Source organism: Malaya genurostris, chromosome 2 (genome assembly GCF_030247185.1).
Source record: "Malaya genurostris strain Urasoe2022 chromosome 2, Malgen_1.1, whole genome shotgun sequence".
In the NCBI taxonomy this organism is placed as follows: Eukaryota; Metazoa; Arthropoda; class Insecta; order Diptera; family Culicidae; genus Malaya; species Malaya genurostris.
Window position 1 is genome coordinate 349,006,616 of NC_080571.1, and position 25,850 is coordinate 349,032,465.

Genomic DNA, 25,850 nt, shown 5'->3' on the forward strand with positions numbered 1-25,850 from the left:
GGTACGTTCGGAGAATCGAAGTCCTTCGGCACGAAGTTGAACTCATTGGCATTATATGTTACCATATTTCGGTTCAAAATTAACTTTATCCATCATCGTAATCTCGATCAAGAGCAACGCAATCATTCCAGCACCGCTCTAACATTTCAATACTACGTTTTTAGAACGATTTATCTTTTGCCTCAAAATAGGCCTCAGTTTCAGCGGAAACCTCTTCATTCGTGCAAAATTTCTTACCGGCGAGCATTGCTACGGACCTGTGAACAGCCAATAGTCGCTGGGAGTTAAATCTGGCGAATACGGTGGATGTGGGAGCGGTTTGTTACGTTTAAACACTACTCAAACTTATCAACATTCTCGTTTTTGGTCAACAGTGAGCAAACACGTTCTTTTGATATCTTGACGATGTCAGCAGACTCACGTAACTTCTCTTTTCGATCGATCATAACGATTTTGTATTTTTGCCTTTCTCATATAGAAAGTCTATACAATCACTTCAAAACCCGACTTTTGGACCGAAGCCCGGAGGGCGGAATGTCGTATACCATTCGACTCAGATCGACGAGCTGAGCAAATGTTTGTGTGTGACAAATATTGTCACTCACTTTTCTCGGAGATGGCTATCGGCTCAGCCACAAACTTAGATTCAAATCAAAGGTCTCATGGTTCTATACAAAGTTCCTGGATGTAATTTGGATCCAACTTACGGTTCCGGAATTACAGGGTGATTCGAACCAAAAATGTGAAAATAATGCCACTCACTTAAGATGCCATAAGAATATCCCAATTTTCATTCGGATCAAACTCCTGGTTCCGGAGATAGGGTGCTCAGTATGAAAACGTCAATTTCAGGAATGCTTTGTTCATAAGTTACCTCTTTATATTGGCCAATGATTTTCTCTAGTTTCTCGACCATGCGACTCTGTAACCAAATAAACCATTGATAGTCCCATAAATGATTTGCTGAATTCTATCCAAGTCCGACTACCGGTACATTTTTTCACACATTCAAATCGTCATAGAGAACCGTAAATAAATGTGTAGTTCATGTTAGTGTATGATTGAATGAACCGAATGTCACTATGTCGATATCCAGCTCTCGGTTTCGGAAGTACCGACAATAATAATCAAATGTGATAAAATGAAGCTCACTTCACTTTCTCACATATGATTGAATAGATTTTCACTAACTTACATTCAAATGTAGTGTATCAATGTAGCAGTATTATGGAACAGATATCTTCAAAACTATTTTCTGAACTTTTTCAAATTGTAGTATTTCGGGGAATTTCTGCTGTAATATACAGGAGAAAATGAAAACGAAAAAGGTATCATTACACCACTAGGTGGATTAAAACAGGTTTTTATGTTTTCTGGTGCCTTATTTGGACGTTCACTGCGTTCTGCACCATCGGTGTCTCTGAAGGTGTTTCTGATGGAGCGGAGTCTCCATAACACTTTTCAAGCCATTGCTTTGCTTGAACATTATTTTTTCTCAACAAGAAGCAGTGTAAAATTAAAATACGTAATTGTTTTAATCCAGTGTACGGGAAATAACAAAAGTATCGTCACTCTTAGCACAATAATTCACAAACTAATGAATAGCATATCATGAAATTTTAACAGCTGTCTTTTAAAGGTTAGTATTAACCTAGCGCCATCTATGTGTTAGGCCCGGGACTTTTCAGTCCATGTGTTATACCTTCCCGTTGATCGTCCCGGCTGTCACAAATGGAATGCTCCGCTATCCACATGAGCGAATTGCTTGTGAAATCATGTATTTTTTTATGAATTTGATGTATTCTGCTTACCAAAGTCTTCTGGGAAATCAAACCTATGATGAGCAGTTTAAAAGTCCAGGAAGTTCGCTTTCACGTGCATTTCTCATAATACATAATGAGATAATGCGGTTTTGTTTACATCTGGGTGCCTCCCGTGCACGTAATTTTCTCAACATAGCTTTTCATTTAAATTCGGTGCAATTCGGTGGCTTTTGAACTTTGTACGTTGGAGGTTTACTTCACGTTTTTTCTCATATTGCACGAAAGTTTACACCTAGAAAACATCGTAAATTTACGTCTTCTGAGACCGACCAAAGTCAAAAAAGACTAAATTTTACAGTAAATCTAACTTATATTTAATGCATTCTGACATATTTTTATGTGCTATAATACGTAAATATACCTGTTTGCTTGAAAGGTGCATGTTTGACTTTGTCGTTTCACGGTTTACGTTCTTATAAATTGCGTCATATGTGTATTTGAGTCACCTGTAAATTTCATATGTTTTCGCTGTGTAGTGTTTTCACAACATCTATAATAGAACTGCTTGGATTCAGCTTGAAAGCTTGAACTTCCCGCTTGTGATGTTTTTACTATACGAATATTCACTCTAACTACTTTTACTTTATGATAAAAAAAGAACCGGAATTTTCATTTTAAAATTCCCGCGCTTGTCCAATCGGTAAACTTTTATTCTCTCGACGTTGGCAACACTTTTATACACATTCCGTCAAATTTTGACGCATATCGTACGATTAGTTTTTGTTTGGCGTCTATACAAAGAAGTTGAAAAATTTTCGTGTGGCGATTTTTATAATGGATGAAAATTTAGAACAACGGCTCGCCTTCGAAGCGCCATTCGGTCGATTGTTGTGCGGTTTCGACGTCATATTCATAGATCCACACCTCATCACCAGTTATGATGCATTCGATGAATGTGGGGTCACTATCTGCGTTGGAAATCATCTTTTTGGCCACATAAACACGACGCCGTATTCGAATGAAATTCAGCTTTTTTGGCACCAGCCGAGAAGCGACGCGTTTTAAACCCAAAACATCAGTTAAAATGTGTTCGGCTGATCCATAAGAGATGCCCAAAAACACAGCAATCTCTATAATCGATACAGAACGATTTTGCAATCGCTTCGCCGATTAAATGTTTTCTTCAGTAACAGGTGTTGTTGGGCGGCCAGGAATCTCATCATGATCCAAGCTTATTCGACCACCTTTGAAGCGTTTATACCATGAAGCGTTGATGCCTGTGTTTTTCCTAGACACGATTCACCAAAGGCCTTTTCTAACATTTTCAACGTTTCGGAACACTTAAATCCATTTGCAACACAAAATTTGATGCACGCACTTTGTTCTAAATTTTCATCCATTATAAAAATCGCCACACGAAAATATTTCAACTTCTTTGTATAGACGCCAAACAAAAACTAATCATACGATATGCGTCAAAATTTGACAGAATGTGTATAAAAGTGTTGCCAACGTAGAGAGAATAAAAGTTTACCGATTGGACTAGCGCGGGAATTTTAAAATGAAAATTCCGGTTCTTTTTTGATCATAAGGTATACTTCCGATCAGCGGTTAAACGTTCGTTGTACCGATTTTAAACACGAGATACCGTAAATTGTGCCATTCCCAGCATCCTGCCTATGACACGATGAGAGAGATCCGGATTTTCAAAATACGTGCGCTAAATTATCAGACGCCGCTGCTGTTCTTCCGGCTCCATTGTCGTAACGATTGCAAAACTGCTACCGTCACTTTCACAATGCAAATATTACACATTGAACTAGTATCACCTAAAATTCGATTTGAAAATACTCACAGGATAAAAAGTTACAGATTTGATTCCGTACACCCTTTAGACTTGCTGGTGTTCTTCATTAGATTCAGCACAGATTTCTTTGCGACAAGTTCGGCACTATTTTAAATCTTTTTTAATGCTAAAGAGTGAGAATTCTGAACCTGGAATTCTCGAACCGAATAATCGAACCGAATGCTAGAACCAGTGGCGCCTCGAGGCAAAATTGAAATTTTATGTCTGATGTATAAGAAATTTCGGTGCGATCCAACCTGCTTTCAACGAATAAATAAAGATTCCAAAAAAATAATTGCATTTGGATGGGGTTGGGGACGCAGTTCATTCCTTCAATTCGACCGGTTGTGCACATGAGGACGAGACGCCACTGGCTAGAACTGAATTATGAAACTCAATTTCGATGCTAGATAGTGGAATTGATTTCTGTACCTGAACTCGGCAACTGAATTCTGTTTAGGAATTGTTGAACAGGATACTGGCTTTGCATTAAATTCTGGATTTTGATCCGCAGTTGAATTTAAGTTACACAATTCTGGTCCAAGATACAGTTTTCAAACTCGGATCCAGAATTCTGCTCAGAAATTTTGTGCTATAATCCAGATCCAGAAATTTAGTTCCTAAATTCAGTTACACTTCTATAAATGTTTAACTGAAGATTGGAACCACATTCTAGCCCTGCATTCTGGTCTTGAATTCAGAGCCTGGACTTTGGAATGCAGTTTAAATCTGAATAAATTTTGGATCTAAGTTTTGTTCCTGAATTCCGGTTTGAAGTTCCAAAACTTCAGTTTCGGTATTCCGAACCCCGAATTCTAAATCTGAATTCCGGGCGAAATTTTTGTTATCGAATTCTGGTCAACCTCAATTTCAGATCCAAGATTCAGACCCAAGTCCAGAATTCATTTCCGACATTTGATTCTAAAGTCCAAGTCTGGAATCAGGATCCTGATCTCGGATCCAGATTTCGTTTCCAAAATTCCGGCTTAGAGTCAAGTTCTGAAAATCGGTTTCATCTTCAGAACGAGGACGAAGAACTGAATTTTAGATCTGGATTTTGGAAATGAACAAAAATACTGGTCTTGAACTCTGAACTGAATGAGTCAAATACGCAGGCTACAATGAATGAAGCATCTAATTTCGAGTTATTTGAGGTTATCATACTACTGCAAATTCTATCACAAATTATCATATATCTCTGAAGACGTGAAAAAAATTATATTGATACGTCAGAGATATTCACGATCAAAAACTGATCACTTTCCAAGAGAATAAATTAATAGTGAAGTAAGATGTATTCATATAAAAAACAAGAACAATGTATTTTAAACGGTTTGCTCAAACAACTGAAAAATATTGAAAATTATGCTTGCAAGCCTCCCGCAAGATCTGGCAACGTTGCCGTGCTCAATCTGTATTCTAACGAAATACAAACACTAGTTGAACGTTATATGATAAAAAAAACTCCAAAGCCGCAACAACAAAAAAACAGTCTCGGAATCAACTTCTCCCGCCATCGGCCTGAAAAGGAGTCTGTGGCTTCCATTGCCGCGGACACGAAAACTCGGTCCGTTCAACAAATTTCACCAACCATTGCAGCCGCCCGTGTTCGATACGATACGTGGACGGTTGACGTTCTTATCTTATCCTAGAGACCATGTCGGATGTTTTATTATATTTTACCGGGACGGACGGGAGAACAGCGTCTGCCGCGCGCAGTCCGGCTGCTACGGCGTGCAAAAATCCCGCCAAGCAGCATACAAAAACTGGCTTTTATGTTCTCTTAATTTATACTAATGAAACTTCTTAAAAATTGCGGCTCATTTGAAGGGATTTCGTTTCTACTGTTTTGCTCGGATCTTCTTCATCTTCGTTCAGTTCGAATGGCTTCTGGTTACTGGTCGGCGGCAGCAAACTCCGGCAACGACGGTGGAATGTCCGAAAATTTTTAATTCCTCCTCCCGCGTCTGCCAAGCCTACCGGTCCCAAGGGGGTCGGGGGGCGACAAATGATTCCACGTCCTGAGCCACCAATCACGAGGGAATCAAAATATATATGACGTTTCGTTTAAGAAAAAAAATACATCGGAAAGATTCTCAGGATGCGTGCGCAAAGGAAAACTCGGCAATACATCGATGATGTATTGAATTAGGGAAATAAATTCTGGGCTCAGTTTTTTTTTCGTCCCGCGTCGTTTCGTGTGCTATTCGTAGCGTGTAAACGGGCAGAAGATCGGTTGCTATAGCCACACCTGATCAACAAAGCAGGTAGTTTTTAGTTATAGAACAAAACGAACTGAAATTGATATTTTGGTTTCACCTGACAAGGGATTTCTGTTCCTAGAAAAAAAATGAATCTATCAGTGCGTGACGGTTGGAACCATCAAGCAAAAGGGCAGAAAGGAAAATCTTGATTGAAATCGATACGGTAGAATTATTAACTGTAAGGATTTCGTTCTTGTTTTAGCGGCCAGTGCAGATAATTAATTCTTATAAGCTTGATGGCGGCCAACGGACAAGTTAGCAGAAACAAAAACAAAAATAACGCAACTACTAAATTGAGCACCTTTTGGCATTTGACTGCAGGAAGATGCTCAAACAACATTCATTATTTAAACCTACCTTTGAGTTCAACTTGAGTCACTTCGAATTAGCTTTTGCTTATCCATCTGCTAGGCCATGGTTAAAATAATTTCACAGCATTGTTTGATTCTTTATCTTCAGTGATAAATGTTGTTATTTTTGCACAAGAAAGAGGCATAGAAGAACCACATTGCCAAATATTACGAAAGATAATAAAAAAACTGTTACAGGCTGTCTAACTAAATAAAAACATTAATTAAATCGTCCCTTAATTTGCCGTAAAAATATTCGCGTAACGACTGCAAACGTGATCATTTTAAAATCATCGGTTACTGCGATCAATGCACAGAATTGTCTGGGCCACGTTGGAATGTCGCAGTGTACATTATGAGTACCCGACTAAAAGAGTGAACTTTTTCTGTCATACTAGAAGTTGAAAAAATAAATGATGTACTTTTTACCTAAGTCATAAATTTCATTGGTTCCATAGAAAAAGAAAATAAAACATATGCTACATACTGGCCGCATGGAAGACAAAACGAAACACGCCGGATTATGATGGTGACTACGAAGTCAAAATAATGTTACGAATTCACATCTCATCATAGTATGCTACAATAAGTTTCAACGTGATATTTTGGTATTCGTAGAATACAATGCATATGACGGGAATAAAACTATGAATATTCATTGTTTGTCGATGTGTTAAACCCCAAAATATTGAAGGCGCGCACGTTTTCATTAAGTACGATGATGAACTTCACCTTAAATATCGAGTAGCACATAGTTTTTGAGTATATATAGTGGGATTGAACAAACATGAATTCTATATTTCAGTTTCTATATTTCAGTTTAGATCATTGAATACAAATCTTTGGCTAAAAATTTTGAACGGAACGGAAGACTGGATCAAATAAAATATCCGTTTATGAGAACGAACTTGTTTGGCAACTCTCAGTAAGTCACACAAGCTTCGCCTCTCACGCTTTTCAGGTTACATAGCAGTTATAATGCACGTTAATGTGTCTTCAACTTGTTCCATGTTTCATAAAAATTACTGGCATTGAAGTGTGCTAGCTGGGTAAACGACGGTGCAAAATTTTAAGCACTTATCAGCCTGTAAATCGGGTGCCTGTTAAATCTCAGCTAAAACTACTTCGTGACCACTATTTCCAATACAATACAATATTAACATAAACTCATAAACTGATTTATGATAGATGAAATTGCACTGAAACTGCGAAAAGAACATCTTCAACCAAAGACAAGGTCAACCGTTCAACAACGAAAACTAGTGAGCGTAGTACTCCTGTTTTACCATCAAACCAACCAACAACTGCAACCAATGTACAACAAGGCGCTTCTACAGCAACTAGCAACGAGCTCGCCACTGCGAACAACAAGGAAAACGAAAAGAAGACGGAAATCAACAACAAAACCACCGATGCGGCAATGGAGGACGAGACGAGCCACGAACAAAGTGTCCCTCAACCCTCGCAAGAGGGAAATGAAAGCTCTTCTCCTCCTAGAAAAAGAGTGACAACGAGATCCACTTCAAAAAATTCTTTATTTAAAAAATCCGCTAATTCGGCCACGTAAAGCTTGTACGCAAATAGGCCTGAATAAAAATATCTTTAAAATAAAAAATAAATGATTGCTGAAATAGCAATTTGTACCACTCGAAATCGGAGAGCATTAAATCGAAATTTTTTCTACTGAAGAAAACATTTTCTAGAACCGCTTTCTTGTAAATTTAGGTGTTATCAGGTGAAAATTCTCCAATTCGGCCAGCTCGACCAATTGTTGAGACGTTCACCCATCCCTAATTTTTTGGGGTTTCATAAAACTAACAAGCTTCAAAAAAATGTAACGAACTTATTTCTCAAAAAAAATGATTCACAAATGTGAAATAATGTTTATAATATACTTCTTTAATGCGAAATCCACGCCATCGCATCAAAATCTGAGCAGAAACCACGCTTAATCCGCGAAAATCGCGAAATCCACGAAAACCGTGAAATCCGCGCGACCTTGTTCAGGAATGTTCAAGTTCTAGATGCATAATTTATGTCAGGTACAAAATTTAAATCTGGATTTTATAACAAAAAAACCTGGCAGCCCCAGCAGTGTTTTACTCGTGTTTCAAGTATACAAAAAATAGAACGGCATCGTAGACCACATTTAAATTTGACAGAAGAACTGGTCTAATAAATAAAACTAGGACGGCTTGCTAGGGATTACGTTTATTCCAGTTTCTGTTCTATTATAGATCTTCCAAATAGAATCTAGTTGCTGTATTTGCTCTACTTTCGCTCTTTGAACATTACTCATGGTTTGAGTTGCGATCACTCAAATTCATAAACTGGAACAATATGTCAAAATTTGAGTAAAATTTGCTCAGGCCACGTGTTCTCTCGCATTTATTCATACAATAAAGTAAGCGTTGAGTTTTCAAACATTTGAGTGAAAAAAATACTTCTAGCAGTTCAGTGCGTTTTCTTTATCGGAATATTCTTATCGACTTTAAGGATGCAAGAATTCAATTTCGACTCCAAACAAAAGGAAACGGTTTTGAATCACTTTCCTGGGCTTTCCATCTAAAAGAAAGAAGTATGACTTTGTATATAAACATTTACGAATATGTTTTTATTTTGAGTATAAGGAACTCAAGTTTTGAAAAAAATATTTTTTCCATTTTTTACTCAAATTTTGAAAGCTTCGTCTCTTAACGTCTCTTAAAATGAGTAGATAGATGGTAACTCAAGTGTAGAGTACGTGCACTTTTTATGAATTTGAGTGGCGTGTCACTCAATTTTGAGTTATGTTGAATGAGAGTGTAACAACCCTAAATAAGCGGAAAAAGTGTGTGTAGCTAATATTCTCTGACATGCGTGGCCCGATCTACAAATGTTTTTGCCTTTCTCTATAGAAAGGTATTAGAATTGCTGGAAAAACCGACTTTCGAACGGAGCCTCGGAGACCCATAGTGTTATATACCATTCGACTCAGCTCGACGAGATCGGAAAATGTCTGTGTGTGTGTGTGTGTGTGTGTGTGTGTGTGTGTGTGTGTATGTGTGTGTGTGTGTGTGTATGTGTGTGCACTTTTCGAAGATATTTGAACGCGCTCAATTTTCTCAGAGATGGCTCAACCGATTTTAACAAACTTGGGCTCGTTTGAAAGCTACTATCGGGGCATTGATCAAGTTCGAAGATAAAATGGCTGTGACTTTTGGTTCCGGAGATATGATTGTATAAGTGACGTAACCGACAAAAAGCGTTGTATTTGAACGCGCTCAATTTTCTCAGAGATGGCTGAACCGATTTGAACAAACTTGGACTCGTTTGAAAGCTACTGGCGGGCCATTGATCAAGTTCGAAGATCAAATGGCTGTGACTTTTGGTTCCGGAGATATGATTGTATAAGTGACGTAACCGACAAAAAGCGTTGTATTTGAACGCGCTCAATTTTCTCAGAGATGGCTGATCCGATTTTAACAAACTTGGGCTCGTTTGAAAGCTACTGTCGGGCCGTTGATCAAGTTCGAAGATCAAATGGTTGTGACTTTTGGTTCCAGATATATGATGGTATAAGTGACGTAACCGACAAAACACGTTGATTTTTACCGCTCTTGTATATAAAGGGTGATTTTTTAAGAGCTTGAGAACTTTTTTAAACAATAAAACGCATAAAATTTGCAAAATCTCATCGGTTCTTTATTTTAAACGTTAGATTGGTACATGACATTTACTTTTTGAAGATAATTTCATTTAAATGTTGACCGCGGCTGCGTCTTAGGTGGTCCATTCGGAAAATCCGCTTTTTTATCGACAAATTTTGTTCAGCGATGAGGCTCATTTCTGGTTGAATGGCTACGTAAATAAGCAAAATTGCCGCATTTGGAGTGAAGAGCAACCAGAAGCCGTTCAAGAACTGCCCATGCATCCCGAAAAATGCACTGTTTGGTGTGGTTTGTACGCTGGTGGAATCATTGGACCGTATTTTTTCAAAGATGCTGTTGGACGCAACGTTACAGTGAATGGCGATCGCTATCGTTCGATGCTAACAAACTTTTTGTTGCCAAAAATGGAAGAACTGAACTTGGTAGACATGTGGTTTCAACAAGATGGCGCTACATGCCACACAGCTCGCGATTCTATGGCCATTTTGAGGGAAAACTTCGGAGAACAATTCATCTCAAGAAATGGACCGGTAAGTTGGCCACCAAGATCATGCGATTTGACGCCTTTAGACTATTTTTTGTGGGGCTACGTCAAGTCTAAAGTCTACAGAAATAAGCCAGTAACTATTCCAGCTTTGGAAGACAACATTTCCGAAGAAATTCGGGCTATTCCGGCCGAAATGCTCGAAAAAGTTGCCCAAAATTGGACTTTCCGAATGGACCACCTAAGACGCAGCCGCGGTCAACATTTAAATGAAATTATCTTCAAAAAGTAAATGTCATGTACCAATCTAACGTTTAAAATAAAGAACCGATGAGATTTTGCAAATTTTATGCGTTTTATTGTTTAAAAAAGTTCTCAAGCTCTTAAAAAATCACCCTTTATAAGGGTGCCAAAATTTTGGGATCAACTCTATTTTCGTAAAGTTCTAGTGCTCAAAAGTTTAAGCACCTCGAAAAAAGCCTTCATGCAAAATTTGACCTAAATTGGACATGCTTAAGGGGTGCTGCCCGGTGGTAAAGGTTTGACAATTATCGATCTTGAAAAAGCACCATAGGGGGGAGTACATGAAATTTCCAAAATCGAAAATTTTTTTTGATGCCGAAACTCTTAAAACTGCATGAAACATCGAAATTTAGTGTCCCCTCAAAAAAAAATTTTTTTTTGAAAAAATCAACTTTCTGGGATTTAGAAAAGAAGAAGGATTTAGAAGTCCCAAAAAGTCGACTTTTTCAAAAAAATTTTTTTTCGAGATGACACTAAATCTCGACGTTTCATGCAATTCTAAGCCTTTTGGCATCAAAAATTTTTTTTCGATTTCGAAAATTTCATGTACTCCCCCCTATGGTGATTTTTCAAGATATATGAAAATTCCACTAAGTGGAGTAAGAAGGCTTTTTGCCTTTCTCTATAGTTTAGATTAGCATCACTGATTACAAATATGCAACGCAAATGTCAAGCACTAGTTTGGAAAAATGATGCTGACTGTGTGACATAAACACTGAAGCATGCTTTTGTGAACTATTCGAATCAATCTGCATCAATTGTTGTCAAAATTAGTGTCCAAAATTATTTAATAAAAGTATGAAACATATTTTCATGAGACTGTTATGAAAGAAGAGAAAGGCATTATCACACCACTAGGTGGATTAAGAAGGGTTTTTTTTGTTCGTATTACATAAAAAAAATCCACCGGGGAAGTGGAGAAAATCTAGAAAATTGTTTTGTATGGAATGGAAAATTTACCACTCAACAGGCCCGTACCCAGGATTTCGTTTCGGGAGGGGCCCAAGGTAAAAAAATAATGTTACTGAAGACTGCTTATGTACCCAATTTTTGGTGTGCCTCTTACGGGTGTTTTTAACAGACACTTCAAACTTTTCCACTGGATCTATTATTGTATTACATTTGTTTACGTTTACTGGCTTGTTATTTCTGCAACACATGCCTCAGGCCTTCTAAATAATTATATATCTGTTTTTGATTTCGGGAGGGGCCCGGGCCCTTCGGGCCCCCCCTCTGGGTGCGTGACTGCCACTCAATACACACTAGATCTTCAATGACTGTTTAGCGCATATCGAGTTGTGCAATGCTTGCCACGCTCTTTGAACATAACTCATGGTTTGAGTTGCGTTTACTCAAATTCATAAACTGGAACAATATGTCAAAATTTGAGGATGGATTTGAGTAAAATTTACCAAGGCCATGAGTTCTCTCGCATTTATTCATACATTAAAGTAAGCGTTGAGTTTTCAAACATTTGAGTGAACAAAAATACTTCTAGCAGTTCAGTGCGTTTTCATTCTCGAAATATTCTTATCGAATTTAAGAATGCAAGAATACGTCGTTTTTCATTACCGTTTCTAGATCCGGCCTTTGAAATCATGAATCATCAATCATAGATGTGTTCAATAGTAATTATGTGGTTTCAATTATACTAAGTGAGAGATCCTACATAAGGATTTCAAAATCGTTCAATTTTGACTCCAATACGGTCAAATTGAACGGTTTTCAATCACTTTTTTACCCTTCCTTTTTAAAAGAAAGAAGAATGATTTTAATTAGGGAATCCTTTCGTATAAACATTAACGAAAAAGGATTTATTTATTTTGAGTGCAAAAAACTCAAATTTTGAAAAAAATATTTATTCCTTATTTTGAGTCAAATATACTCAAATTTTGACAGCTTCGTCCCTTACTCAAAAATGAGTAGATAGGTGGTAACTCAAGTTCAGAGTACGTGCACTTTTTAATGAATTTGAGTGGTGTGTCACTCAATTTTGAGTTATGTTCAATGAGAGTGTACCCGCTGGAGAGCAAAATATGAATACTAGATTATTATGAAAATCGTTTGTCATCGACGAGCTGATTTGTGTTTATACTTTACTGAGCCTGTTTCACGTATTTCTTTATTTTGAACAGCATGTTTAATTAATGTCGTTTTCGCTTGATAGCAAACCTAACCCAGTTTCCACCCTAACTGCTGTCAAACCGTTTGTTTGAAGCTAGAAAATCGAGTCAGTTTCGAACCTGATTTTTATATCAGGTTTGCTAAAACCCCCGTTGCTAAGTGCGAAATCAACAGAGTTTAGTGAAAAGTGTCTGTTTGATGAAACTACCCTGGGTCAGTTTCAGTTTTCTCAAGCGAAAACGACATAAGTATGGAAGTTTTCTTAGAATTCCAGAAATGTGAATCAATCTTCACTATGGATGCCTTTATCGGTGCCGCAACGCGTTGAAACTTCATTCAAAGATAACAGGATTGAGATGCACAACTGGCAAAGTCAAATGATCACCTTTAACTCAAACACCAAAACCGTTTGGATTTCAACCTTATAGAACAATTCCATATTAAATAAAACGATTTTTTTTTGTTTATTTTTTCGGCTCAAATTTTGCATAAGCTTTACCAATGCCGAAAAAGTAAAATTTGCATCATCATTTGTAGTCATTAACTGTAAGTAAAAAATTAACTTCTTGAACTTCATTACATTAAACCAAAAACAGCTGTATTAGCACATTCAATGATGAATGAATGAAATTTGCAGTGAAATACAAATATCAGTTATAAAAGATCATAATCGCTATTGTGAGAAAGCGAGAATTCTTTCAAATATTGTTTCATTGGATCGACTACTTAATAGCAAATCAATCCACCTTCAGCATCAGTAATGTCTTGATATCTTTGAAGGCTGCTTTGAACGAAATTTTGTGAATTGTTTCAAATTGTAAGTTAGGTTAGACGTTTGTCCCAAACGTCTTCAATTGGCTCAGCCACGATCCAAGTTATATAAAAACACATACGTTTTTGGGCATAAATATTCTCAACATCGGTTTTTGTAGAGTACTTCTAAATTTCTGTTGCTATCGATCTTTTGTTTTTTATTTCATTACATTTCAAGCCATGTATTTTTCAAATCACAAAATTTTGCATGTTCCAGAATATAAATTTGTGTAAAATACGACGCTCCATTTATGTGCATCTTATAAGATATGAAATCACACGATTGTGGACTTTTACAAATAATTATTTATCCAAAGATAATTTGTAAATGGTACGAAATTCACCAGGACAGTTACGGGTACAGAAATATGAGAAACAAGTGCAGAATGCACAGGAAAAAGTGTAGAAGTTATAGAAACAGGCAAAGAATATGCAAAAAAAAGTGCAGGAACAAGTGCCGAAAGTACAAGAACAAACACAGAAGTGAGAGAAACTGGTATAGAAAGTATTGGATAAGAAATAGTAGCAGAGGAGGGTTCATAAAATTCGGAAATGATCATAGAAAGTACAGAAACAAGCACAGAAAGTATAAGAACAAGTACAGATAATACAGGAACATGTGCAGGTGTGAAAAGTACAGTAAGAAGAGAAATTATAGAAATAAGTTTGAAAAATAATGGCAAATGTTATCGAGGCAACAATTCTGGCAGGCAAAAAAAAACGAACAGATATGGGTATCGTTTCGAAATATGCCGTGCGAAACAGGGTTGCAAGATATACAGATTTATCTGTGTTTTATTTCTCCCGAAAAATACATAAAGACTGTCCCAGAAAGTATGGACGCAACCAAAAACCGCTGCCATTTCGCAATGGTTCAGAATCTGTCAATTTTTATGACTGCGTCCTGTTGTTTACGCTCTTCTCTAACCACTTGTGCATTTGTTTATTTGTTTTCATTAGTTTGTTACAAATGGTGCACAGAACGCGGACTATCACTGAGAAAGATAGCAAGAATGGAAGGAGTAAGTGAAAAAGCCGTGCGAAATGAAATCAGGAAGTTCGGTGAGGATAACACCTTTGAGGATAAACCGAAAACGGGTCGAAAAAATGGTCCTGCTAACCCTCAGTTGGATAAACGTATACTGTAGGCGTTCGAGCAAAAGAAGGAGGTTTCGGTTCGGGATGTGGCCAAAAAAGTGGGCACTTCGAAGTCAAATGTTCTTCGTGCTAAAGAACGTTTGAATCTTCGAACCTATAAGAAGCAGAAACAACCAAAACGTAGTCCAAAACAAGAAGCATCGATCAAGCCGAGGCTTCGAAAGCTGTACAATACGATTCTTGCTGGAAATAAACTGCATAATCCTGGACGACGAAACCTACGTGAAACTCGATTACAAATCGTTGCCGGGACCACAATATTATACGGTGCAAGAAGGGCAAGTGTTAAACCAGTCCGAGACATCGATTGAAGTCGAAAAATTTGGTAAGAAAGCTATGGTCTGGCAAACAATTTGTAGCTGCGGTAAGATTACGAAACCCTTCATCACCACTACTTCAATGAACAGCGAAATATACATCAAGGAATGTTTACAAAAACGACTTCTACCCATGATTCGAAGCCACAAGGATCCTGTTGTCTTCTGGCCAGATCTTGCTTCTTGCCACTACTCGAATTCAACGGTAGAATGGTATACTACCAAAAATGTCACTTTCGTCCCAAAAGACATGAATCAACTAAATTGCCCACAACTTCGACCAATTGAGGAATTTTGGGCATTAACGAAGGCACATCTTAGGAAACATGAAACAATTCAACAGCTCGAAAAAGATTGGAAAAAAGTGTCAAAACTTGTCGCCAAGAAGCATGTACGGAATCTAATGAGGAACGTTCGCAAGAAGGTGCGCCAGCTAGTCCACAATGGCTAAGTAGCGAATAATATTCTGTTGAGAATAATATTCTGTTGTTGTAGTCTAATATTATCAGTATATCGAATAAAATTTGAATATCTAACACTTGTGAATTATTTACAGCAAAATCAAAGTGCGTCCATACTTTCTGAGACAGTTTTTAATTCAGAGGCATTGATTATATCGGTCATAAATCAGTTACTAGGAATACACTTCAGACCGCAAAGTTTTTTGGTTTTTATATATTACCGACCATAGGAGCTGGGAAATCAAGCTAGTATATTCATTCTTTACTCAAAAGTCATTAAAAATGTCATTACTAAAAAATAATATCATTTTAATGAACGTGTATGATGCAGTAATGACGAGTTTTCTATCAAATTTGAAATACATAATTACTTAGTCATCATTAAAAATGACAAAAATTATTCTCGTGTAAGGGCCCCACATTATCGAAATGACGGAATGAGCAATGAAATCTTACTCGACTGCATGATTTTTTAGTGCTCGATCGGTTCAGTGCTAGAATTTTCGCCTGAGTTGACTGCTCGATCAACCTGATTGACAGTGACATTTTAAATGTCATTGAATATTCGCTCATTTTATGAATGTGTTAGTGTGAAATTTATGCGACTTAAGCCATTTCACTACACTCCAGCTAGAGGAATGGATGATGCTGACTAAGGTAGGCCGTTTTGTTAATTTCCAACGAATTTCAATAGTTTATGTTGGGATTCTAAGAAGAACTGGTTATTTACTAGTTCTGTATATCCGAAAAACATGAAGATTTAAACTTGTATATTCAGTTATATAATGTTTTCGTTTAAAAATAAACTGAAAATCAGCAAAATCAGGAAAGAAGAAGAAGAAGACGAATTGACAATTCAGTCCGCATCTTCTTACTCAATTCCGAATGATTTCCGAATCAACCGGTTGTAGGCGAACCGGTTCATTCGGAATCGGTTGTTGCACTGGAGTTGGAATTGATTCGGAATCCATTATGATTTCCACATGAAATTCCGAATGAAAATTTCTCGCCGATTCGGAATTGATTTGGAATCCATTCGAATCTGATAATGAGGGGCCGCTTATCACCTCATCGCTATACGCGTACAGTGTTTCACAGAAATAATTGTATAAGTGGGCATTATGCTCACAGAGATGTCAGGTACAAATTTCAAATATCTTCCGACAGGGTTGCAAACAAATCTGCAGTTAGCAAGTATGTTTTTATTTCTGTATAAAGTATGATACGCTAAACTGACTTGGCGAGCAAAAACAAAAAAAGGTCGCAGCAATTTCAGAAGTCTGTAAATTTTGACGAAAGTCTGCAAAAAACTAGCTTTTCAAAAGTCTGCACAACAAAAAATGTCTGCATAACTATGTACGAAATCTGCAGATTTACAGACAAATCTGCAGATCTGGCTTCTCTGCATGCTCACTTAGTTTTGACAGTTCAGATTTTGGTGCATAGTAAACGCAAACCATTGAACAATGTAGAATTAGTAAGCTTTTCCGCCACGTGTGACGAGTTTTCCTCATTGTTTTCAAACTTTTATAACATTTAGTTGAGTTCTACATGGTTATCCCACACTGTTGAGAATTTTATTAATAATTTCTGATCATATTTCTGACAGCGTGGAGAAAGAATTATTTTGCTGCGTTTCACGATTAAGTTCTACGCACTCTTCCACAGAGGGAATTTCGAAGTTTTTATTCATGTCAAAAAAGTCTGTTTATATGAGTTGAAACTTTATAAATAAAAACTAATAACTAATTAGTTTTCATATCTCTTGACCAACAATCTAAAATACTGCATACTCCAAAGCAACCAAGTAACAAGTACAGTACATCATATTATTTTTATAGAAATATGCCAGCCTGAACATTCAATTTTGTCGGTCATCTCTAAACAACCGTTACTGCCCGTTTGCCCGAAAATTTTGGGGCTGAGTTAATCCACAGAAAACGGGGACTAATTTTGATCGAAACTTTACTCAATCTCAACTAGATGTTACGAGTTGATACGCGTTGTATCCAGCTGATTAGCTTACAGGGCCCCCGCTACGGCACCGAAAGCTTCCACCGAATGATCTTCCTCCTCTAAGCCTTTAGAATTATAATTGAAATCAAATAAATTAATAAAATCCTCTTTTCTTCTATGCTTCTAAATACGTTTCTACTCCGCCCAATACACCAGAGGAAAAAAAACCCGCTTCGAAGCCAAACCAGACCAGGTCGACCGTCTACTTATCTCGACTCTTTATGGTGCTCTCAAGAGATCTCCCAAAAATACACACCGTCGACCATCGGTTTCCATTTTCCCCCCCCCTGTATTCTCGAGCAGCCTCTCTGCTCTAGTCTGCTGCGTTAAATATTTATGTTATCCCTTTTTTGTGTTCCGTTTCCCTGTGAGAGCTGTTATCTGTCCGCTATCGACGACGACTAAAATATAAATTCGCATTTTTAATTTGCACAAACCGTGGAAGATGCGACGATGGTTTTTGATGATGAGAACGATGACGATGATGAAACGGTATCCTTTCTTCAGTCTCCACACTGGCAGACATTATCCATCATCGCAGCATCGTAGCATCGTAGCAACAGCAACAGCAGCCTGCCGAATGCCTAAACTCAATAAATAGATGGACATCGGTGATGTTGATGTGTGATGGAACTTGGGAGACTTCAACGAGCGAACACCACAACCAGAGAGCTCCGGCCAAGGCAATAATAACATCCAGAACGTGTTACACGTCGCAAAATCGAATTGCATACATTTTCATAAATTATCTTTTTTTCTCTTATTTTAACTGCTCCATTTTTTATTTTCCTTTTGCTTTACCTTTTTTCTCTTATTTTCTCGACACACAAAAAGTCGAAACACCAGACATAGGTTTTTTATTCCTGTTCTCTTCCTTATTGCTTCCGAACCTCAGCCAATTGCACCTCACAGAGCTTCCAAAACAATTTGAACGATTTTTCACTAAATTCTTTCGTATTGCAATTTATCTCTTCACTTGTTTTGCTTTCAATCACTTCTCCCTTCCTTTTCCGCCTGCTCTCACTTCGTTGCAACGAAATATTCTGTCAGTTTAGGGTTAGTTTTTTTGTGGAAAAAATGCCTAGACAACAAACCGAAAAGCTACTCGCTCTTCTTCATCGATCGCATTTTAAAATTTAAAAAAAAAAATCACACATTTAAAACAACTCGCACTGTGGCACAATTCGAAAGACCCCCTAAAGTACGGCACTTTTTCTTTACTAGTTGGCAGCAAACGCTCCAGGGCTCCGAAAGCGAGGACCTGCCTTATTTATCCTTCCGCCCTTCCCATCGCTCCGTTGCAAGAAACACGCACGTCTTGCGCGCCTTCAACATTGGCACATTAAGAGGAATCCTCTTCAACTTCTTCTCGGTTTTCGTTTTTTTTTATTTTCAGTTCACTCCCCGCCAAGGTGGGTCGCGACGCGCGGTTCCGGTAAGGGGGGCGGGCGGCCTTTCTATGACGGGTCTTGGTTCGATGTACAGTTCTCTATTTTCGAGCAAGGGCCTGGGCACTTCCGTCCGCACAATCTCACGATCAGTCCGATACTGAGCGAAATGTTGAGCAGACACACGAAAACGTTGTACAACGATGATGGCTGCTGCAATGCGCTCTCTCTTGTTCACTCTCTTGCAATCCATCGATCCTGCATAAGAAAAGAAACCTTTCTGCGGAATCTTGCGAGATCAACATGGCCAACATGTACCACCAACATATCCTTATGGAGCAGTGTTGGTGCTAGGAAAGTCGTCGCGATCACCAATCCATTGATTCACTTGCATCTGTGATCGTGACACTTGGCGATGAAATTCCTCAGCATTCTTGTTACCGCGAGATCATGTATCAATCAGGTGTGTGGTGGTGGTGGATGTTTATGCGTACAACATTATCTTCACGCCCGCTTGAGCTTGAGAGTGAAAAACTTTCCGACACGATCACCACAAGAGAGAGAGCGAGTACGAAAGCTCGCGGAAAGTTGCCACTCTCGCAGCTACCGACTTCGACCGTCTGCGAGAGAATGTGGAGGAACGTTAGCGTTAGTCAGGAAGTAGAGCCGATTCTATTTTTTTGTGACCAAAGAATATTATTCATAGTTTTGCAAGTTTATCAAATCATTCGAATTTCGTTTAATAAGCGAACAGTAGTAGTAGGAATGTTTAGTTTAAAGCAAATTAAAACAATTCCGAGATATACAATTTCTTATATTGTGGTAGTTTAATAAACGCATAGTACTAGTACATTTCGATATGGAATTTGACTATTCTATTAGATAGAGAAAAATCTAAATTTCTTCCCAATCCTACACGATTGAAAAAAAAACTGTTTTAATCCACCTAGTTGTGTAATGATGCCTTTCTCAGATCAATCATGTTCTCATATATGTTATAATACTGTGGTATCCCGATCAACAAGCCGAAACAAGTTTATAACAAAAAGATGTTTTCGTAGCAAGTGTTGATATAATTCTGGTCTCGTTAGTAGTTAAAATATCATAATTTTCTAACAAGTATCTAAAAGAGAAATAATTTAGATACGATATGTAGATCGGGATCCTATTCAAAATGTTTCTCTTCGATTTTTGAAAGAAAGTTTTCATTTCAGCTGATTACACTGTTCTGTTCTAACAGCTATAGGCCTGGGGTGTCCTTTGATGTATCAAGAATACGTCTCCACATAACTCGGTCCATGGCTGCTCGTCGCCAGCCACCCAAGGCACGGATGCTTCTGAGATCATCCTCCACTTGATCGATCCACCTTGCTCGCTGCGCTCCTCTTCTTCTTGTACCAGTCGCATTAGATTCAAGAACCATTTTCACTAGGCTGTCGTCCGACATCCTCATGACATGCCCAGCCCATCGTAGACGTCCGATTTTAGCTGTCCGTACGATAGGTGGTTCTCCTAGCAGTTGTTCCAATTCGTGATTCGTACACCAACTCCACGTTTCGTCTTCCATCTGCACTCCGCCATAGATGGTCCTCAGTACCTTTCTTTCGAAAACACTGAGGGCGCGTTGGTCCTCTGCCAACATAGTCCAGGTCTCGTGGCCATAGAGAACAACCGGTCTAATGAGCGTTTTGTAGATGGTCAATTTCTTGCGTTGGCGTACTTTTCTCGATCGAAGGGTTTTTCTGGGTCCAAAGTACGCACGATTCCCTGCCAAAATACGTCTATGACCACCTCGATATCTTTACCGTCTATCAATATTCGTGGTGGGAGGCGTGGTGTTTCTTCTCTAGAGCCTCTTCTTCTCATGTATTTTATTTTTGACGCATTTATGGCCAGCCCGATACGCCTAGCTTCAGCTTTCAGTCCGATGTAGGTTTCCGTCATCTTCTCAAGGTTACGTGTCACAATATCAATATCGTCAGCGAAGCCAAAAAGTTGTACGGACTTTCGGAAAATCAGCCACTCGCTCTTCGAATCACACCTTCCAGGCAATATTGAACAAGATACCAGAAAGTTCATCACCTTGACGTAGCCCTCTCCGAAATTCAAAGGGACTCGAGAGCGTCCCAGATACTCGGACGTAGCACATCACTCTATCCATCGTTGCTTTGATCAATCGCGTCAGTTTATCCGGGAAACCGTATTCGTGCATGATCTGCCGTAGCTGTTCTCGATCGATTGTGTCGTATGCCGCTTTGAAGTCAATGAATATGTGATGCGTGGGTACGTTGTATTCACAACACTTCTGGAGTACTTGTCTTATCGCGAATATGTGATCCGTAGTGGCGCGGGCTCCAGTAAATCCCGCTTGGTACGGCCCTACGAATTCCTTAGCTATTGATGATAGACGACGGCAAAGGATTTGGGAGAGTACCTTGTAGGCTGCGTTGAGCAATGTGATTGCGCGGTAATTGCAACAATCTAGCTTATCGCCCTTTTTGTAGACGGGACATATAACTCCAACCATCCTGCGGTAGAATCTCCTCCTACCAAATCCTAGAAATCATCCAGTGCAGCGCTCTAGCCAGTGCCTCTCCTCCATGTTTGAGCAGCTCGCCTGGCAACTGGTCATTGCCCGCGGCTTTGTTGTTCCTCAGCTTGCCGATCTCCTCAATTATCTCCGACAGATCTGTGTGGGAATCTGTCGTCGGTTGAGTGTGCAGCCAGATTGATTCCTGTACCGTTCTCTGTATCTTGTGCTTCGTCATTCAGATGCTCGTCATAGTCCTGCTTCCACCTGTCGACCACCTCACGTTCGTTCGTGAGAAGGTTACCACTGGTATCTCTGCACATTTCGGCCTGTGGCGTGTAGCCTCTACGTGAGCGGTTCACCTTCTCATAGAACTTCCGTGTGTCTTTTGCGCGGTACAGCTGTTCCATCGCTTCGCGATCTTGGTCTTCCTGGTGACGCTATTTCTTCCGGAAAACCGTGTTCCGTCTGTTCCGCGCCTGTCTGTATCGTTCCTCGTTCGCTCTAGTGCGGTGTTGCAGCATCCTCGCCCTTGCTGCATTCTTCTCTTCGACCAACTGCTGACATTCGCCGTCAAACCAGTCATTTCCTCGATTCGATAACCTCGTACCGGTTGCAGCTGTGCTACTCACGACGGACCTTATGTTCCTCCAGCCGTCTTCAAGAGCCGCCGCACCAAACTGCTCTTCCGTTGGTAGCACTAGCTCCAGTTGTTGCGCGTATTCCTCTGCAGTACGAATTCTACGTAGCTGCTCGAGATTGAGTCCCGGCGTTCCTGTGCGACGAGTATTGTGCACCGTCGATAGTTTTGATCGCATACAAACCGCGACAAGGTAGTGGTCAGAATCAATATTGGCACTGCGGTAAGTGCGGACATTGATGACGTCGGAGAAGAATCGCCGGTCGATGAAAACGTGGTCGATTTGAATTTCCGTATGTTGATCAGGTGATCTCCAGGTGGCTTTGTGGATATCCTTGCGGGGAAAGAAGGTGCTTCTGACTACCATTCCTCGGGAGGCTGCAAAGTTTACGCATCGTTGACCGTTGTCGTTTTTTACCGCGTGCAGGCTCTCCAGCCCGATCACGGACGTGTACATTGCCTCATGGCCTACCTGAGCATTCATGTCGCCGATGACGAGTTTTATATCCCGCCGTGGACAGCTGTCTTAGGTTCGTTCCAGCTGCGCGTAAATGCTTCCTTCTCGTCATCGGGTCTCGTCTCATGTGGGCAGTGCACATTAATGATGCTGTAATTGAAGAAACGGCCCTTGATCTTCAATACGCACATTCTATCACTGATTGGCTGCCACCCAATCACGCGCTGGCGCTGGCGGGCGGTTTGTTAGGCCTGCACCAACCTCCTGTCTCGCCGGAGGGCCATCGTGCCAGCACTGTTTAGAGTCCCACACTGACACAAGGACGATAATCAGCCGCTCCTAACATGGAGAACAGACGCTGTTTCGAGCCGCCCCAACATGGGGAACAGACGCTCGGGTAGGCTCACTCTCTGTAAAGAGAAGGCAAGCCCCCACTTCCCTGGCAGCATACGACCAAGGTCCCACCGGGGTTGGTTACCCAATCTTTCCTATGGTTACTCGTACCCCAGCCGGTACCGCGGGGAGGTAGGGATAGGAGTTACTGGACAAGAGGCTAAGAACCACATTGGGGCCTGAATTGCGCATTGTCCAGTCGTTTATCAACCCGTTGATATACAGTGCAAAAAAAACAATAGCCACGAATAGTTCGATTTTTTTTCATTCGTTTTTGTGAGAAAAAAAGCCATATCCGAAAAACCTAATCGTACACACATTTCGCAGAATTTGGTAATTTTTTACCGAATTTTCAACAGCTTGAATCGATTACCAATCGTTCGGTAATTGCTGAACTGTCAAACAACAACCGTAAACCATAAGCCGAATCTAACTTATTGTTCGGTAATTTTTTGTTTGCTTGTTTTCCTTTGGTTAAAATTTTGAATTTTAAGATTAAAAAAAAAAACAACACAAATTCACAAAAACGAATGAGGAAAATTCCAACCTGTTGTGGCTATGGTTTTATTGCACGAAAAAGGGTTAAATGTTCCGGCTGACCGGAATTATGAGCGCCTTCCAAAACACTCGAACGATTTGTGTAGGCAGCAAGTGGACAGTTATACACAATTATTTTCTGCCTATAGGTAAACGAAAAGCTTTTAGTGGTTCTAATGTTTTAAAAACTTTAGCACCTGTACCTCAATCCATCCGATGAACTCTGGAAGATCTTTTTCGTTTGGTTGATAAAAAGACACTTGCTGAAAATTTTAATAACTATTCGACAGTTAGTTTCACGACAATCAGTTTTCGCAGAATTTCGGTTGTTGGAAGATAAATTTAGTATGGTTTTTACCGTACTCGGCGACTATTCAGATTTACCGTATGAATTGTATATCTATTTACAAAATTCTGAAATGAAAAATCCGCAGCTGCAAGATTCATATGGGTCTATAATAAAACTGAAACTGAAACAAACGTATCCCCAGCAAGCGATTTTAGGCTGTGAACCATTTCGCGGTTAATTTTAACTTTTGGTTAAAATCTGACACTTGAGTGGTTATTTTGTGTCGAGTAGTTAAATTCAACTAAAACTGTGGCCCATTTCAAAATTTGACGGACGGAAAGTTATTCGGGTTTATTTTCCACTGGAAATAATTTCAACTAAAGAATTAATATTAGAATTTTCATTGCAAGATTTTTTTCAGTGTCAGAAAATAACTATCGATCTGTCAAAAATAACCATGCTCTCGAGCAGGGTTATTTTTGACAACATCGAATTAACCGCTCGAGTGTCAGATTTTAACCAAAAGTTAGAGCAAATTCAGCAGCTGAAAGATTCATATGGGTGGTCTATAATGTAAATGAAACAGAAACAAATGTATCCCCAGCAATCCGTTTTAGTTTTATTTATTCGACCAGTTCTACTGTCAAATTTAAAACTGGTCTACGATGCCGTTCTATTTTTTGTATATTTAAAACACGAGTAAAACACTGCTGGGGCTGCCAGTTTTTCTTGTTTTAAAATCCAGATTTAAATTTTGTAACTGGCATAAATTATGCATCTAGAACTAAAACACTACTGAATATGCCCTTAAAATTAACCGCGAAATGGTTCACAGCCTTAGTTTTATATATTCGAACAGTTCTACTGTCAAATGCAAAACTGGTATACGATGCCGTTCTATTTTTTCTATATTTGAAACACTGATAAAACACTGCTAGGGCTGTCAGTTTATTTTGTTATGATTTCTAGATTCAAATTTTAAAACTGACATAAATTATGCATCTAGAACTAGAACACTCCTGAACATGCCCCAAACATTTGCATAATTATTGTAATATGAAACTCATGTACCGAAATATCGGTCATTTTTATAGATTACCGAAATTTTTCGTCAAAAATATTACCGAACAAAAGAATTAAATCTTAGTGTGCAAATTGAAAATTTGGTGTTATTTTTTGAAATCAGAAATCCATTCAAATCCAGCATTTTAACCAAAAGAAAACAAACACACCAAAATTTCCGATCCATTCGGTTTTCAGTTTACGGTAGTTGCTTACCAATTCTGTGGTATTCTATTCAAAATGTTTCTCTTCGATTTTTGAAAAAAAAAAAACAAGTTTGTGCATTAACTAGTATAACATACAGAATGAAACAGTGCTTTGCTCGCGGAGGTCTTCCTTAACCCTTATGCACTCGAATGGGTACCCGGGTACCTTTTCGAATTTCAAAATAAGAAATTTCTGAGTTAGGTTTAAACTAAGATTCTGCAATTCGGTCAATTCCAAGAACTAGTTGGACCATAACTTCTCATGCTTTGACTTTTCATTTTACAGTAAGGGGGGTCGAATGGGGGGGCTCAAATTTTTTTTATTACGTAAACACCCGAATGGGTACCCGGGTACCCACAAATAAAAATGCTTGTAACTAAGGCAAATTCCATCCGATTTGAATTTTTTCAGTACGGGTAAATTCAGAAATTTATCCACTTTTCGATGGCCGTGTATATTGCTGTAGTAGGTTCTTCTGGTTCCCGTTAATCCGGATTTCCGTAGAATGTTCCGACACTTGTGTTTTCCACCATAAATGTCATTTACTAATTTGAAACTTTTCCAAACCAGCTATTTGAGAAAGGCCGTACCAAAATGAACCTTTTGTAGAAAAATGACGTCATCTAAAGGGTAGTTGGCCTATTCTGGACTTACTCTCATAGAACGAAAAAAAGGAAATATAAATGAGAACGAAACTGTTTGGGAAGTAACTTCGTGATGTTTCGAAATGTTTGTTGCCAGAATTAAAAATTGTATTGCGTGCTCCTCGCAATAGGCCTGAAGTACATAATAATTTTC

The 25,850-nt window shown here is 38.9% G+C and overlaps 1 protein-coding gene across 1 annotated transcript in view; it reads right to left on the reverse strand.

The window, feature by feature from the left end:
- The window catches only part of LOC131432073 (cadherin-related tumor suppressor), a 317,261-nt gene extending 298,183 nt beyond the window's left edge, over nt 1–19,078 (reverse strand). Inside the window, exon 1 of the mRNA XM_058598123.1 lies at nt 18,351–19,078. The gene's annotated coding sequence lies outside the window, so the exon portion shown is untranslated. The remainder of the gene's footprint in view (nt 1–18,350) is intronic.
- Nucleotides 19,079–25,850: the final 6,772 nt, after the last annotated feature.